This window comes from Helicoverpa armigera, chromosome 20 (assembly GCF_030705265.1).
Source record: "Helicoverpa armigera isolate CAAS_96S chromosome 20, ASM3070526v1, whole genome shotgun sequence".
Lineage (NCBI taxonomy): Eukaryota > Metazoa > Arthropoda > Insecta > Lepidoptera > Noctuidae > Helicoverpa > Helicoverpa armigera.
The window spans coordinates 763,436-778,294 of record NC_087139.1 but is presented as its reverse complement, the minus strand read 5'-3'; the positions used below and the strand labels follow the sequence as shown (position 1 = coordinate 778,294).

Sequence of the window (14,859 nt, the reverse complement as noted above, 5' to 3'; positions counted from 1 at the left end):
AATTTATTTTAAAGTAAGTTGTTTGTTTTGTCTCTTTGAGATGTTTAAAAATGTATCGGAGAATTGAACCGTTCACGGTAAAGTGAGATCAGTCACTGAACATTCAGGTTATTATTTAAAAAACAGTAATGCTTAAAAAATCTAGTCACTTCTAAAATCTAGGTGACATAATTCAGACTAAAAACCTAAGTTATAAACAAGCCGCAAAAGTAAAGAAGCCGTGTAATCAGATTCAATTTCTTACTTTTCCCAACAAAAGATTTACATAGTAAGTAACTTAGAAGATAATTCAAAACATTTGTTGTGAACAGAAAACATTTACAACAATTTCATTTGGAAAGCCCGATGTAAGCTGAAAGAACTACAGTCCAAACCTTACTTGTACAAGAAAATAAATTGGATAAAGATATTTTGAACTCGCTTCAGGGGAAATGCCAGGAAATTCTCTGTGTAACGCTCCAACGATGTTAAATTGTAAGAACGTGGTAGCAACTTCAATTTATAGGCTCTGTTGCGACTGGGCGATTACTGCAAGGCTTTTGAAGTTGCGCTGCACACTTTTATGAGCAAAGGGCTTAGTTAGATTTAGTTGGCAGATGTGAGACTTTGATTTTTATGAGATTGTGGTGACTTCTCGTTGTGGAGACGCTGTTACAATTTCCAGACGTCAAGGTGAAGATAGAGCGACTTTCTAACGCGTCTATGTCCAATTGTAATTTGGTTTTAATTGAGAGTTTGTTGGTTAAGATTTCACTCTTAAATGACTGAACTGATTTAAATTTTTGCCATGAAGTTAGGTAAGTATTAAGCTAAATAAAGTTATCACACTAATTGCGCAGGTACTTATTTATATTAAAAAACTAAACTTTAGAAAAAATATTAACAAAAAGTAGGTAACCTGTTTCTGTGTTACACCGTACTCTCACTTATGGTATGAATTAAAATTAATCGTTTGTAGCACGATATTATTCGGTTGACCATCCGCTGATAGCTTGAGGCGAGCTAATAGAACGGACACGCTGCTCCGTAATGTGACCACACACGTTTACTTTGGAAATATACGGGGTGTATCTTTGAACGGACAAGAGCGTTTTAGACGCTCTTCTAAAGAAAAAGATTCTTAACAGTATTAATATATTTAATGGCTATAAAAACGAATAAACAAAATACTCATTCTCTTAAGCTTTACGCACAATTATAAGTTATTCGGTCACAATAAATCTCGAAATCAGACGAGGTTTCATTAAAATTTATTGCAACGTCGTAAATATTATTATTTAACTAAAATAAATGCAAAATGCTATCTTGCCAGTACATTTTTAGAACATAGGTAATCTAAATTTTGACAAATATTTTATTTTTAAAGTAAAATATGTGTACATAATTATGTATAAGGTTGCTTAGATTTTAATAACGCTTTACCTCAACGAGCACGCTCTTACTATAAACACGTATGTTTCACAAACCCTACAATTAAAAACGATATTATCTATAACCCGTGTTACCTATCTGTTAAATTATACAATTTTAATCTCACGTTAATGTCCAACAAGTTTATTTACCAGTAAATATTAGTTCTTAAGCAATACAGTCAGTTTCGGTACTACGGTTCAGTGGAGACGTTTAAATTGATTAAGAACACCGACTCAGTTAATTAAACGTTTTATTTTAATTAAGAGTGTATTTAGTTTGACTGTCGTTACTTTGATGTGATATCCGGGCAATGTATTTAGCGTTGCTTGACATGAGAGGAAATTAATTTAAAAATTTAAGCAATTTTGTTTTTTAAGTCCGATCAATGCAGTGATTAAAATTGTGGTTTTCGGCATGTTTTTTTATGCAAATTTTCACGTTTTACCCAAAATGTTCTTTGAGAATATCTCTATCTTTTTCTTTTTAGTATTTATTTACGACTTACAGCTATTTATGCCTGCTACTTGACAATAACTAAGAAACTTTTCATTTTGGTCACTTTGGTATTCTATTAGGCATTTTACTAAAAACAAAAATCACTCATCCGTAAACAAATCAAATATTGTCTTGTTTATACAAATCGGGCTTTAGACAAATGCCCCAAAAAAAATCTTAAGCTACAACAATGGATATTAAAAAAGAGCAAAAAAAAAATTCACTATCAACATCATCAAAAGTTTAACATGAAAAAGCTAAATCAAACCATCTTTAAGTGAATTAACTAGTTCACCTAAATTTAAAAAAAGTAGCAAAAATTACAGGAAAAACAGTAGAACCCCAAAGCAGTGCAGTTGCAAGACTCTGTATTTTTACTATGTTGAAAATTCTTATTATTCTCTTTAAAGTCGGGAAGAATTCGGTCGAGTGGCTTTGTTATTTTTCATGCTCTTCACTGCATTTGTTTATTTTGTTCAGCTTTTAAAAAATAAACGGCGGGATGCCATTTTGTTAGGCGATGAGTTACGAAGAACAGTGGCACTGAGTGGTGTTAATTTATAGAATGGTGAGAGCAGTCATTTGTTTTTTAAGTACCTAGTGATAATGGTGTTTATGTTTTTGAATGTGCTTGTTGAGACCTACTAATGTCTTTTCAATTTTAATTGTCTTTTCAACCGACTTAGAAAATAAGTTAGTTTGAACTGGGAGTATACAATGTATGTTCGTGCTCGATTATCTCACGTTTTTCAATCGATTTTGATGTGGTTTTCAGGATAGTAATTGTCACATTTATAAGGTCATATAGAGTATATTCATAAATTTTGTTTTTATGCAAATCTAAACTAAGCGGTCCATATAACATACCTAATATCATCATTGGCTTTTTAAATGAGTCAAAACACAAGAATAATATGAAATCGAGAAACAAAATCAAATAAAATAATTGATTGCGTTCGAATCAAATTAGGTGCTCACCAAGTCACTGGATAGATGAAACGTCGAACTATCCAAAGGGAGCATTATCAAAACCCATTCCGACCAACTGAACCTTATCAATGGACCATTAAAATTGTCCTATAATATCTTCCCTCTGAATTCTGTCTTCAGGTATTAAAAATCAAGACAAGATATTGCTATTTTAGACTAAAGCAATTTCCTTACCGGTTATACTTAAAGTGGCACGTTCCATATAAAGCTAAGTACATACTACGGGTACGCGCAGTTACGCGTTGATACACCTTTTCTGAATGCGTCGCGTGGAGTGAGTCGACACCTTTTAGAACAAAATGACTAGCGGAGTACTGGAGATGTTATAACGCAAAATTTCCTAGGAATAGAGCGCCAAAATGCTCCCGTACACCCACGGGAGACGAGGAAAGTGACTAATTCTGCCCTCATATACCTGTTTAGAACCCGCCCATTTTTTTAAAACCAAATCACCAAATGAATCAATACCAACTTTTGACAGATAACCTTACGAGGCTGGCATAACGCAGCAGCGTCAAAGCCTCATACAAATAAAAAAATAAAAAAAGACCTTTGACAGTTGTCTCAAGAAACCCGACCGCCTGGTTAGGTAATAGTTAGTGATCGTTTTAGTCGCGCCTACCATACGTTACTTTATCTGCCATCTTTTCTTTCTCCGTAGTCAGCAGACATGATCAAATAAGCATCTGTAGGTACTGGATTATTGTTTGTTATGTACACGTAACTGACTACGCGTATTTTAGAACATCTTGTGTGTACGCAGCCTAAGGTATCCGCATCGTCTTCAGATAAGCAAATTAACTTTAAATTAGTTATTAGAGCTCCTGCGGTACGTTTTTTACTTTATTATTATTGAGATTTCTACGCTTCTCGCACTTTTTCGAGGCTACGTGGAAATTGTAAGGTCGATATTGTGTTAAAAGTTGATCAAATTGATAGAGAAAATTAGGTCGCGTGTTAAAATACTGAGATACTAACTTAAGTGTCTAAGTAACTAGCTGAAAATGCTTTATAACAAATGCAGTTAGCACGGAGGAATGTTTTTGAAGATGGGACTGAAACTATACACACTCAGTTGCAATGTGATTAGAAGTCAGAAGAACCTTCTGTAATGGTTTGTTTTATTTATGGTAATTTTTATCAACCCGGATACTTACGAGTTACACTTATCTCCCACACTTCCAAATACCTTAGGAAGGAATAGGATTAATCTGATTATTTTGGTGATTAATGTTCATTCCTATCCAGAAATGGACAGAAGTACCTACAAGTTTTCATCAGATAATAATCTGTACAAGAAATGATGAAACAAACACCGGAACACTTTCTGTTTTACGAAACAAATAATATCACCAATCAGAATTTGTTCTATCATTCCAAGGGACCTACCAAAAATCGCCATAATACCAGTAACTGCAAAGAGCCTATGGCAAGACTTCAAAATTCACTTTGCCCAACAAAAAAACAACTGCTAGGTACAACAAATGACACAAAACAAGATACGATTCGTACAATTTACAGAATCTTGAAATAACCAAATTAACTTTAAATTAGTTCTATGAGTTCTCCGACTTGTTTTTTTACTTGATTATTACTAAGACGGTCGACGCTATCTTTCGTTATCTTTTCTCTTATTTTTTCTTTTTCTTTTTAGACTTCGCCGGCTTTAAATAGGAAGGATGAATAAATGTGTTTTGCTTTGCTGTAATTATTTGTCAAGTAGTTCTTGTCTTCGCTTTAAATCACTTTTAAGACCAACGTTGGTGTTTATTGACTCTGAATGAGAAACAGAATTTGACTAAACCTTACCTAATATTTGAACAAAGAGCAATCACTTTTTAAAAATACCTCAAAATAACAATAGTAACAAAATCACATATAAGATAGATAGGTAACTAAAATGAAAGAATCAGACAACCCCAAAACACAATACAATATTTTCAGTCATATAACAGCTATTGTTATCAATTTTAATGAAAAGAGGTTGTATAAGGTCGCACCTAACTGAACCGCTTTCGCACTAATGAGTCGCAACCTTGATTGTAAGTGTGGATTCAGACTAGCGTTTTATAACGGTTCAAGAATGAGCACAGCGTTAAGCTTTTCATTTTACGCCTACATTTTAAAACCTCATATGGTCTTAGCCTTGATCACTGTAGCGATTTATAGTTTTAACTTTGGCTACTGGCTACTGTTTATATACGTGAACCTATATGAGCTTCATTTCGACAACTTTTTCCTTATTCACCATTCGTAAGGGCGGTGAAGTGCTTATAAACTCCTTTAAGGCCACTACAACTTACCAATTCTGGTTCGTATAAGCCAACGAAGCAATGCAACTATTCCGAAAGAACCGTATACGGGCTGAATAAAGCGCTAGTCTGAAATCACTCTTATAGGTATAGAAACGACACTTTTATTTGAAATCTTAACGAGCATATTTCTTTTCAAGGTGAGCATAGATTCTATGCTGGCAGCCCTAATTGGATCTGTGCTATTTTGAATTTCTTTTTTTTAAAGTTCATTGAAATCTTCGAGACGACTATTATTGTGCTTCATAGCTAAGATTGCTATAATGAGGTATATTTGAAACTTCACAAACACATTCATATAACTATTGATTTATTTATTTATATATTTTTGTAGCCTGAATGGGCCTACTGCCTATTATAGTAATCTGTGCTACTGCTGGGAAAACCTTCTTCATTTAGTCTCCACACCTCTCGATCCTTCGAGTGTTTCTACCTCTATGGCAGTTGTAGGTTGTCATTGACATTTATAATTACAACATAATTTTCAAATAACTAACTCTGTGGTATTTCTATTTACCTGTACAGCAAAAAGTTTTCTTCGTTTTATCCTACCACTCTCCCAGCTCCACAAATGAGTTTGCATTCAAAAATCTTTTCACAAGCTCTAAACGTTCTGTTTTACTTTAATTGCCATAACCTTCCTTTTTCCCGCCCCAAAATTAGCAGAAAAATGCTTAACAGCTTTTAAGCTAATGAGCTAACCTTGACTACTGTTGACCTAGACTGGGTTCATACCAATTATTTACAACTTAGGCAGATTTTTGTTAGCCAGACTGAATGTTGGAATTTTAGCTAATTTGAATTTTACCCCGAATTTCGTTATGTTAATATTTTTTTGACGTTCTAGGAATTTGTTTGAGTAATACGTTAGTTTAGTGGATTTTGTTATAGTTAGTCGTGAAAAGGGTTTTTTGAAAATACAATGATTTTGCTAAGTAAAAATTCGATGAAAAACTGAGTACGTTTATTAATTCATTGCTTAAATTATACGTCTCATACAACCGCACATTACTCATTCACCTACAAAGAAAAAAAAACTAATAAAACATACACCATTCGAACCGAAATAAAATCCGGCCGAACACCAGGAAACGGTGGGTAGTCATAAAATATAAACGCAGCTGATATTGCGAAAACGCCCAATGAGTACAGTTGATATTTCGCTACCGAAGCGCCGAAGCGGCCAATAAGTCTGAACCGCAACGATATAAAATATGTTTGATGGAAGTGACATGATATGCTATGGGGTTTTCTACAAGTAGTACTGGATTTTTTTTCATGTTTCTTAATCAAGAGCTTCTCAAAAAGAGAAAGCCTAGAATACTTCGAAAGTCAGAACTGTTGAAAAATTTGACAGCTACGGTTAAAGGAAGACCTCTTCTATCCACAGTCATGTCTTTTTATACCATTTACCTCGATGACTTCATATTTTGCGTTCAAAGGACAATGGGCACTTTGTATGGGATTTGGTACCCGCTCCAACAGTAGCGTATGATACATCATTAGAAAGGTATTTACGTGAAGAATAATAAAAACTAGGGGGCTTGCCTCAATTAGCTGTCCGATCCGAGTAACGATAAAAATTGAATCGACATAGAAACAAGTATGTCATCCATATATGCAAATTCATTAAGAGGCTTATGTCGTCAGTGTAATAATTTTAAACTTAGTTAATAGACATCTCACATTGTTTGAGATACACTCTACTATAATGTAAAGGTTGTAATAGTCTATGGAGTCATACTACGGAAACACAATCGTCATCTGATTTGACAAAAGTTCAAAACATTTCTATTCATCTTTTTTTAAGAAGAAATTCTTCATTATCTCAGCACCTCTTGAGGAGCAAGATTAAGTCGTAATATGTACTATTTTAACATCGTCTCCTGACTCATCATCATCCTCCGAGCCTTTTCCCAATCACGTTGGGGTCGGCTTCCAGTCTAACCGGATTTAGCTGAGTACCAGTGCTTTACAAGAAGCGACTGCCTATCTGACCTCCTCAACCCAGTAACCCGGGCAACCCGATACCCCTTGGTTAGACTGGTGTCAGACTTTCTGGCTTCTGACTACCCGTAACGACTGCCAAGGATGTTCACTGACAGCCGGGACCTACAGTTTAACGTGCCATCCGAAACACAGTCAATGGTGTCTAAGATACACTTAGAAAGTACATACAAACTTAGAAAAGTTGCATTGGTACTTGCCTGACCTGGGATCGACCCCGCGCCCTCATACTTGAGGTTGGTCCTTTACCCACTAGGCCACCACGACTTATGACACATCGTCTCCTGACTCTTCAACCTTAATTGATTGTAAATACTGAAAGACTTTCATCAAATACATAAGCTAGTTCTGCGTGAACTGCAAAGGTTTGCACAGTCTTTTTTTAAAGCAGTCGGCAGGCAAACATTTTAAGAAGGCCAAATTCTTGTCTTTTTTTGTTACTTTACCAGATTTTATTCAATACAGTTGGATTTAAGAACTACATCTACGTTGATGATTTATGAACATTACACATTCTATTAGTCGATGTCACGCGAAATGGACAAGGATTTGGGACTAGTCGTCATAGTAAACATTTTTTGCCTTGCCAAGACCTACGTAATGGTACTAGAATCGACACTGTTGGACAGGGTACCAAAACGCCCATCGTCCTTTAGAAAAATGGGGAAACGATTCCAACAACTAGATTCATAGTGGTTGGGACTTGCAATAGTTAGTTATATGTCATTTACATATCATGTGCCAAGGAGACGCCTTCATTTTGTATCTGCATAAATACCTACATATTCAACCTTCTTTCTTATTGTCATCTTAATTAATTGAGCCATAATGAAAACATAACACAGAGATAATTGCTTCTCATAAAATTTCTGTTGCATATATCAGTATGGAAAACTCATTAATTAATTTAATTTGAAAAGTCTCATATAAATTTTAATTTAATTCGCTTTACGTCTTCATATAACACCGTTAGACACATCAAATTTAATAAAGCGAACGAATTTAATTTTGTGTCTCACAATAAAGACCCGCGTTTAACTTATTCGGACTGCAACCAAATTGAATCTGCTATGAAAATATGAATTCAAAATCCATTTAAGAAACTTCAGAATAGACCTCTTTGTACGCTCTTGTCTGTGGTCGTAAATTGAAAAGTTTGTATGAGAATTTTGTAGTAAAGTGGAAAGTTTTAAATTTTTTTTTTGAACTATATCGCATTCTTGAGAACGCACTATTTTCTTATTGGGAAAATGTTAGTTTGTGATTGTTTATGTCAATTTTGCTACAGCTGTTTTGTTTTCCAATGCATGTGAATTCGAAAATGAAATACTTTCAGAAGTATTTTTAATGTTTTTCGACCTTGTAGAATGGATTTTAAAAGTGCACAAAAGTATACACCATTTGTACTTCAGGATCCGTTGTTTAGTCATACAGACATTATTTTAAAACGTCACAGCTCATCTAGTGTCTCTATCTCTTCGTCAATAGTGTAAATGATTTTTATTTCAATAGGAAAATGCTGGATCCCTTATAAATCATGGGGTTCCGTGTCAAACTGTCGACGCGGCCCATTAAAGGGTGACTCGGGATGTTTCTAATGATGCTTCACTACGCGCTTAATGGGTGCGGATTGAAAGTTGCTCTATATTTTTGCTTAGGATTTTGTGAGGTGAATTGTCTAACATTATTTCTAAAAAAAAAAAGAATTACTTTATGTGCGTAGCAAACTCCTTGTTTGTGAACATTTGCGTCAAGAAATCATTTGATACTGTCTACTTCATCGGCTTCTTCTCCTTCTTTAAGATATTTTGTAATCTAACAAAACGCTTTTTTCACTTGTCAATCTCTTACGTATTTCATCACTCTGAATCCCCAAAACTTTTCACAAGATTCGAAAACTAAGTACATGACACGATTAAGTTTTTACTATTTACTGTATCGACATAGCCACTTCCAAAACTTAAAAACGCCACAATAATATTAAAAAACCATAGAACTAATAACCCATGATTCCCGATGGCTTGATTTAAAGCCTACACATGATCGGCGCGCGGTCACAGAATTGACATCGCTAAAATATGGCCGCGTTCTGAAATCTGACAGTGCATGTCTGTGTCAACGGGGCATGATTTGTGGATTGACTTTAAATGATGTCTGCATAGATTTGTTCGGGAATTTGCTGAGTCAATCGGATTTTGTCGCTTATTTTATGATGCACAGGATGAATCTATAAAATAGGTGCTATTATGAATGTATTATGAATTCTTCTAGAGGAGTCTTAGCTTTGTGACCTGATATGGCTGAATACTCACTCTCTATCGCTTTGGTCTTTTTAAAAATCAAGGAGGCCTATGTTCAGCAATGGACGTTTTCTCATGGTCGAGTTGATGACAATGTTTTCATAGAAATTTTGACATGTATAAACCTTTAGTAAAACAAGCGTGACACTATGTATTTTTAAATAAAAAAAACTTTTCTGCATCGCATATTTGTCCAAAAAATTCATTCGTGTATAAATACAAATACAAATATGTAGTTTGTGAACACATCTACGTGTTATATTTGCAAAGCGAAGTCAACTGAATTGTATGACATGCCAATTAAAAAATAATATTTACAGGTACTTGTGTACTGGCAAATATTATTTTTTCATTAGCTAGCGAAAACCTGACATTGTTCAAACAAGGGTGTGCCGTCGAATACTGCATTAATGGTTTGAGGAATTTTTCGTATACCATCAAGACTTTGCTATACTGTGTAAACATTGATTATAGTAATTAATCTTGATTACCTAAACTAAAATTCTCTTCGTGGAGTAAAGTAACTTTCTCTTCTTACTAATTATGATAAAGCTATCAGAAACTTCTACACCGATTTAGTTTTTTCAGTTTTACATAGCCCATGATAGATCTAGGAAGGCTTTAGGCAACTTTTATACGGGTGCGCGGAGCATCTCCTACAGGATGCGGGTGAATCTGTTGGTTAGAAATAACCTAATTCAGGGTTTGACATAGCCACATTAAAAACATACCCATATTTTTTTCTCTATTTCAAGACATGGGCGACTTACCCCAAAAAAATGCCAAAACGCCCACACCACAAATTCTTACCCAAAATTCCTAATATTAACGACGCCATAGGAAAATCTCTTCAATACATCTCGTAAAGTTGGCTTGTCAACTCGTAAGTGCTGGAACTTTTCTGATTACCCTCAACTTTGGGTAACAGGAAAAATATTGCCGTCTCGTTATTTTCGACGATATGTTTTTGAGTATTTCGAGAACGGATCAGCTGTTTCGGTAGTGGCATGTGAAAAGTGTGGGATTTACGTCGAAAATAGTATGAGAGGTAGATAGATCACCATCTACAAAAAACTTCAAGCATTTTATGTCAATTGAACATACCATATAGATACGTTAATGTACACATATGTACATAAATAGTGAGAGCCACTGTCAGAGCATAACTGATAAAAGGAACGATTTTTTACCGATGGAATGGGCATTTAATAACTTTAGTGATTTTATCACCGAAAATGAAGTTTCGTGTTTGATTTTAGAGCTGTATTAATTTGAACAATAATTCCATATAAACATGTATTTAGTGATTCTTTCCTTCCTAAGAGAAAGAAAACTATCTGTAATCCCAAGCATGAATATCATGCATTATCGTATTATAAATGTAAGCTTTAATTTCCTTTCCACTGAAATCAGATAGGTATTTATTTACCAACATTAATTATTGAAGTATGCATGCACTTTTCATGAAGCATTCATTAATATTCAGTTTATTTTGTTTCAGGAATCTGCAAATGTAATCCACCGGTATGTAGTGTAAGTATTTACATTACAATATTATATTTCCGTCGACATTTAAGCTCCCACAAATATTGATGGATTGTGACATTTGGGTAACTTTACAAATAAGATATTATGGTGAATTCTGTAGCATTTATCGGCCTTGTGAGCACTTGCCTGTTGTACAAAGAAACATGAGCATTGATGACGCTTAAGTATATCGAAAATTTCAGATTTTTAGTGCAGGTTTCCTTACGAAGTCACCCTAGATAGGGTCCAATATTTTTTTCTAAGAGAGAACAACAAAAAATGCTTTATGGCTGCTTACATTTCAATAATTTATACTGTTAAAGAAAGCTCTTGTTCTTGCCCTAATTTTTTTTTGGTTTAAACCAAACCTAAGATAGCTACATACATTTATCTATTTCTCTCCTTAATCTACCAGAATGTTAAAAAGCCACTACCTTTCCTCCTAACGGTAGAATAATATTTATAAAAAGTATATATATCTAGCATTGACATTATTTAAAGGTATATATGTATTTATTGTTATTATTTTATATATATATAAACATATATGTATGTATATATATTTAGTTTATAATTTAAGTATTTATGGTAATAATATTTAGGTGCGCAAATTGCAGGAGCAAGTGTACACTTAGCCTAACTGCCTACCGTATAATCTTTTCCTTCTCGTCTCAATCCATCCTAAGGTTGTCTGGAAGAGATCGCTCTTAGCGATAAGACCGCCCATTATGTCACCTACCTTAACTAGATTTAGATCAAAATTGTAAAATTGGTGTACCTAATAAAGTATATCTATCTATCTATCTACCCTCATAATTATGATCACCTAGCCAGGACAGCTACATATTTGATGAAGACGAATGAGCGGAGCCTGTTTTAGGCCAGATAATGTACGCAATGAGTTATTGTGGAACGTGGTCCCCCATCTGTCATTATTTGCGTATAAATGTGACCTCTAAGTAAAATGTATGGCGATAGGATCAGGCTTTCATTTGGTATAAAAATGAAGCTGGGTGTACAAAAGTACGACTGGTAAGAATAGTTTATTTTTATGAAATTACTTTACTAAGCGATATGTTTTAAGTACCTTAATTTCTTTTTGAAACATCATATCATATCCTCTTGAATAATCATTTCTATTATTGAAATAGGCAATATATTTTGCTGAAAATAAACCTGTGTGTATTGTTTTGCTTATTAGTATACTAGATAAGAATTTAACATTTACCTCTATGGGGCACATATCAAAAGTCTATCTTTAGTAAACAAATCAATATATAAATATAATATTAGGAACGGCCCTATATAGCGCTATATGTATGTGGCTGTATCTGCGACAGTTAGATTGAGCACCAATCATAGCGCTCAATAGCGATCACGATTGCAAATATCATAATTTACCTGCTCTTCTAATACACATTATAAAATAACCCATTCCTTAGCACAACGCCATAAAATTCCACACACACCAATTAACTCCCACCATGATTTCTTCCACACAGTTTGCCATTTAACCAATAAATACATCTAAACTGTTAGATAAAAATCACGGTAACTATATCAAAGGGGAACCGCATCGGTATCGTTAAACTTTTATTGGTCTATTACTGTTTTATAACAAAGAATATCGAGAGGGAACTCGGTTGCTATAAAATCCTATGTTTCTGATGGTTATGGTCATGAGTTATGAACTTAAAGCGGGTTTATTTGCGCTAATTACTTTAATGGGAATTGGTTTTATTTTGATTGCTTTTTGTTTATGAAGATTGTGGTAGGGTCAACTCCGAAAGCGATTGACATAGGATGTGTTCATCGCCTTTTGGGGCTGACTGTAGGTATAATAATATCGCTTCTTGGGTTCTTTTATTGTTATATAAATTTTTATTCATTTTAAAGTCGACTCAAAGAATACTTTTTTCGACCAAAACTACCCTTTATGTATCCTATTTTATTGGACTCAGTTTTGTCACCTAGACAGACTAACTAGGCTTTAAAAATAATTAAACATATAAACATTTCATTTCATCATCATCCTCCTGCCCTTATCCCAATTTTATTTGGGGTCGGCGCAGCATGTTTTCTTCTTCCATACACTTCTATCTGCCGTCATCTCACAAGTAACATTCTTTCTTACCATATCTACTTTCACACAATCCATCCATCGTTTCTTTGGTCTTCCTCTTCCACTATATCCGTCCACGTTCATACTCATCACCTTCCTCACAACATGACTCTCATTCCTCCGCATCACATGCCCATACCACGACAGCCGGTTTCCACGCAGTTTTTCTGATACCGGCGCTACTTTCAAACTTCCTCTTATATACTCATTCCTTACTCTATCCATTCGCTTAACTCCACACATACCTCTTAACATTCTCATCTCTGCCGCATGCAATTGTCTTTCATTCGTAAACATAAACATTTCATTTAAATGAATCCAAAAAAAATATATACCTATACAATCAGCCCCAAAAATTGAAGAAAAGATCCTGATGTTCAATGAACATAAATTTGGAAATAATAAAATTGATCTCAATATCTCAGACAAACGAACGTTGTTTTCTAGTACAAAATACGAAGTCTGTATCATGTTATCAACGATTTACGTTATGTAAATAATGTAGTACTACAAAAATAGCCATTCGAGAACATCCTGTACGCTTATCACCTGTACCAAGCGTAAACAATTGTTCCCCTGTATAACTTCGTTTCCTTTGAACGTGGCCCCTTTGTAAGACCAATTGAATTAAATAAATAAATAGTACACACTTAAAAGAATGGCTAATGAAATACCAATGTTCAGCTATTACGCGTTTAAACGTTTTACCGATACTTTGATGACGAAATTAAACAATCTTTTTTTTTCTTTTGCTAGATTGGTGAGGCATTTGCTCTCTCGATATCGATAGAATAATATAATATAACTTCTCTTGGCATGCAAATAAAACCATGACATGTCTTCTTCTTCCATAAGAGTGTTCGGTGCTCCTACTCTACCTACCTAGCTTTTGACTTGAACAAAACTTTGACTATACCTACTTGTTCTTGTGACGTAGAAATCCGTACCCTTACTATATTAACATTGTAAAACTAAACATTGTTGATTTACTTGATTGAACGCTCTAATTCTTTAATATAATATAAATCCTTTCAGTGGTGGCTACCTTATTAATCGAGAATGGCTATAGGCAACTTTTTATCCGAGTGTTCAGAGTAGTTTTTACGGAATGGAAACCACTCCGTTATGCTAGTCAAGAAATAATAAATAAGTAGTTAGAAATATTAAATACACAGCGGCCATATTGTACACGTTTCTGAGAATAAAACAGAACTTGTTGAAGCGCTATTTAATTAAATACTTACCTTCTTAATTGCTGAAAATTACATAACCTGTTAAACTTTTGTTCTCTCGTGTAATTCCAGGAATGGATTTATTGCTCTTAAGCAGATAATATGTAATTAATTTCTAAATAAAATTAAAGGGTTTAGCTACAGATATTTGGAAATCCATTCAATCATGCGTAAATACAATATATACATATAAAATATTACTCTAATTATATTTTTCTGACAATCCATAAACTTTGATTTATATTTCAAGTAATCACACAAAATATCTAATAACTACAAACCTATACTTACCAAACAAACATCCATCAGCAAACAACCAAAGAATCTATCGATAAATCTCCCAAGTCCATCGATAACACGGCCCACATCACTAGTTTGACAAAGGTCAAACCCTACCGTTTTGCCGCAAAAACTCCGGACATGACTTACATGGTTGATACGGGACTTAATTAAACGTATTA

General features: G+C 34.2%; 1 protein-coding gene across 1 annotated transcript in view; it reads left to right on the top strand.

The window, feature by feature from the left end:
• Positions 1 to 14,859, top strand: part of LOC110372518 (nephrin) — a 233,021-nt gene that overhangs the window by 72,422 nt on the left and 145,740 nt on the right. The window contains exon 3 of the mRNA XM_064039836.1: positions 11,019 to 11,050. The gene's annotated coding sequence lies outside the window, so the exon portion shown is untranslated. The remainder of the gene's footprint in view (positions 1 to 11,018; positions 11,051 to 14,859) is intronic.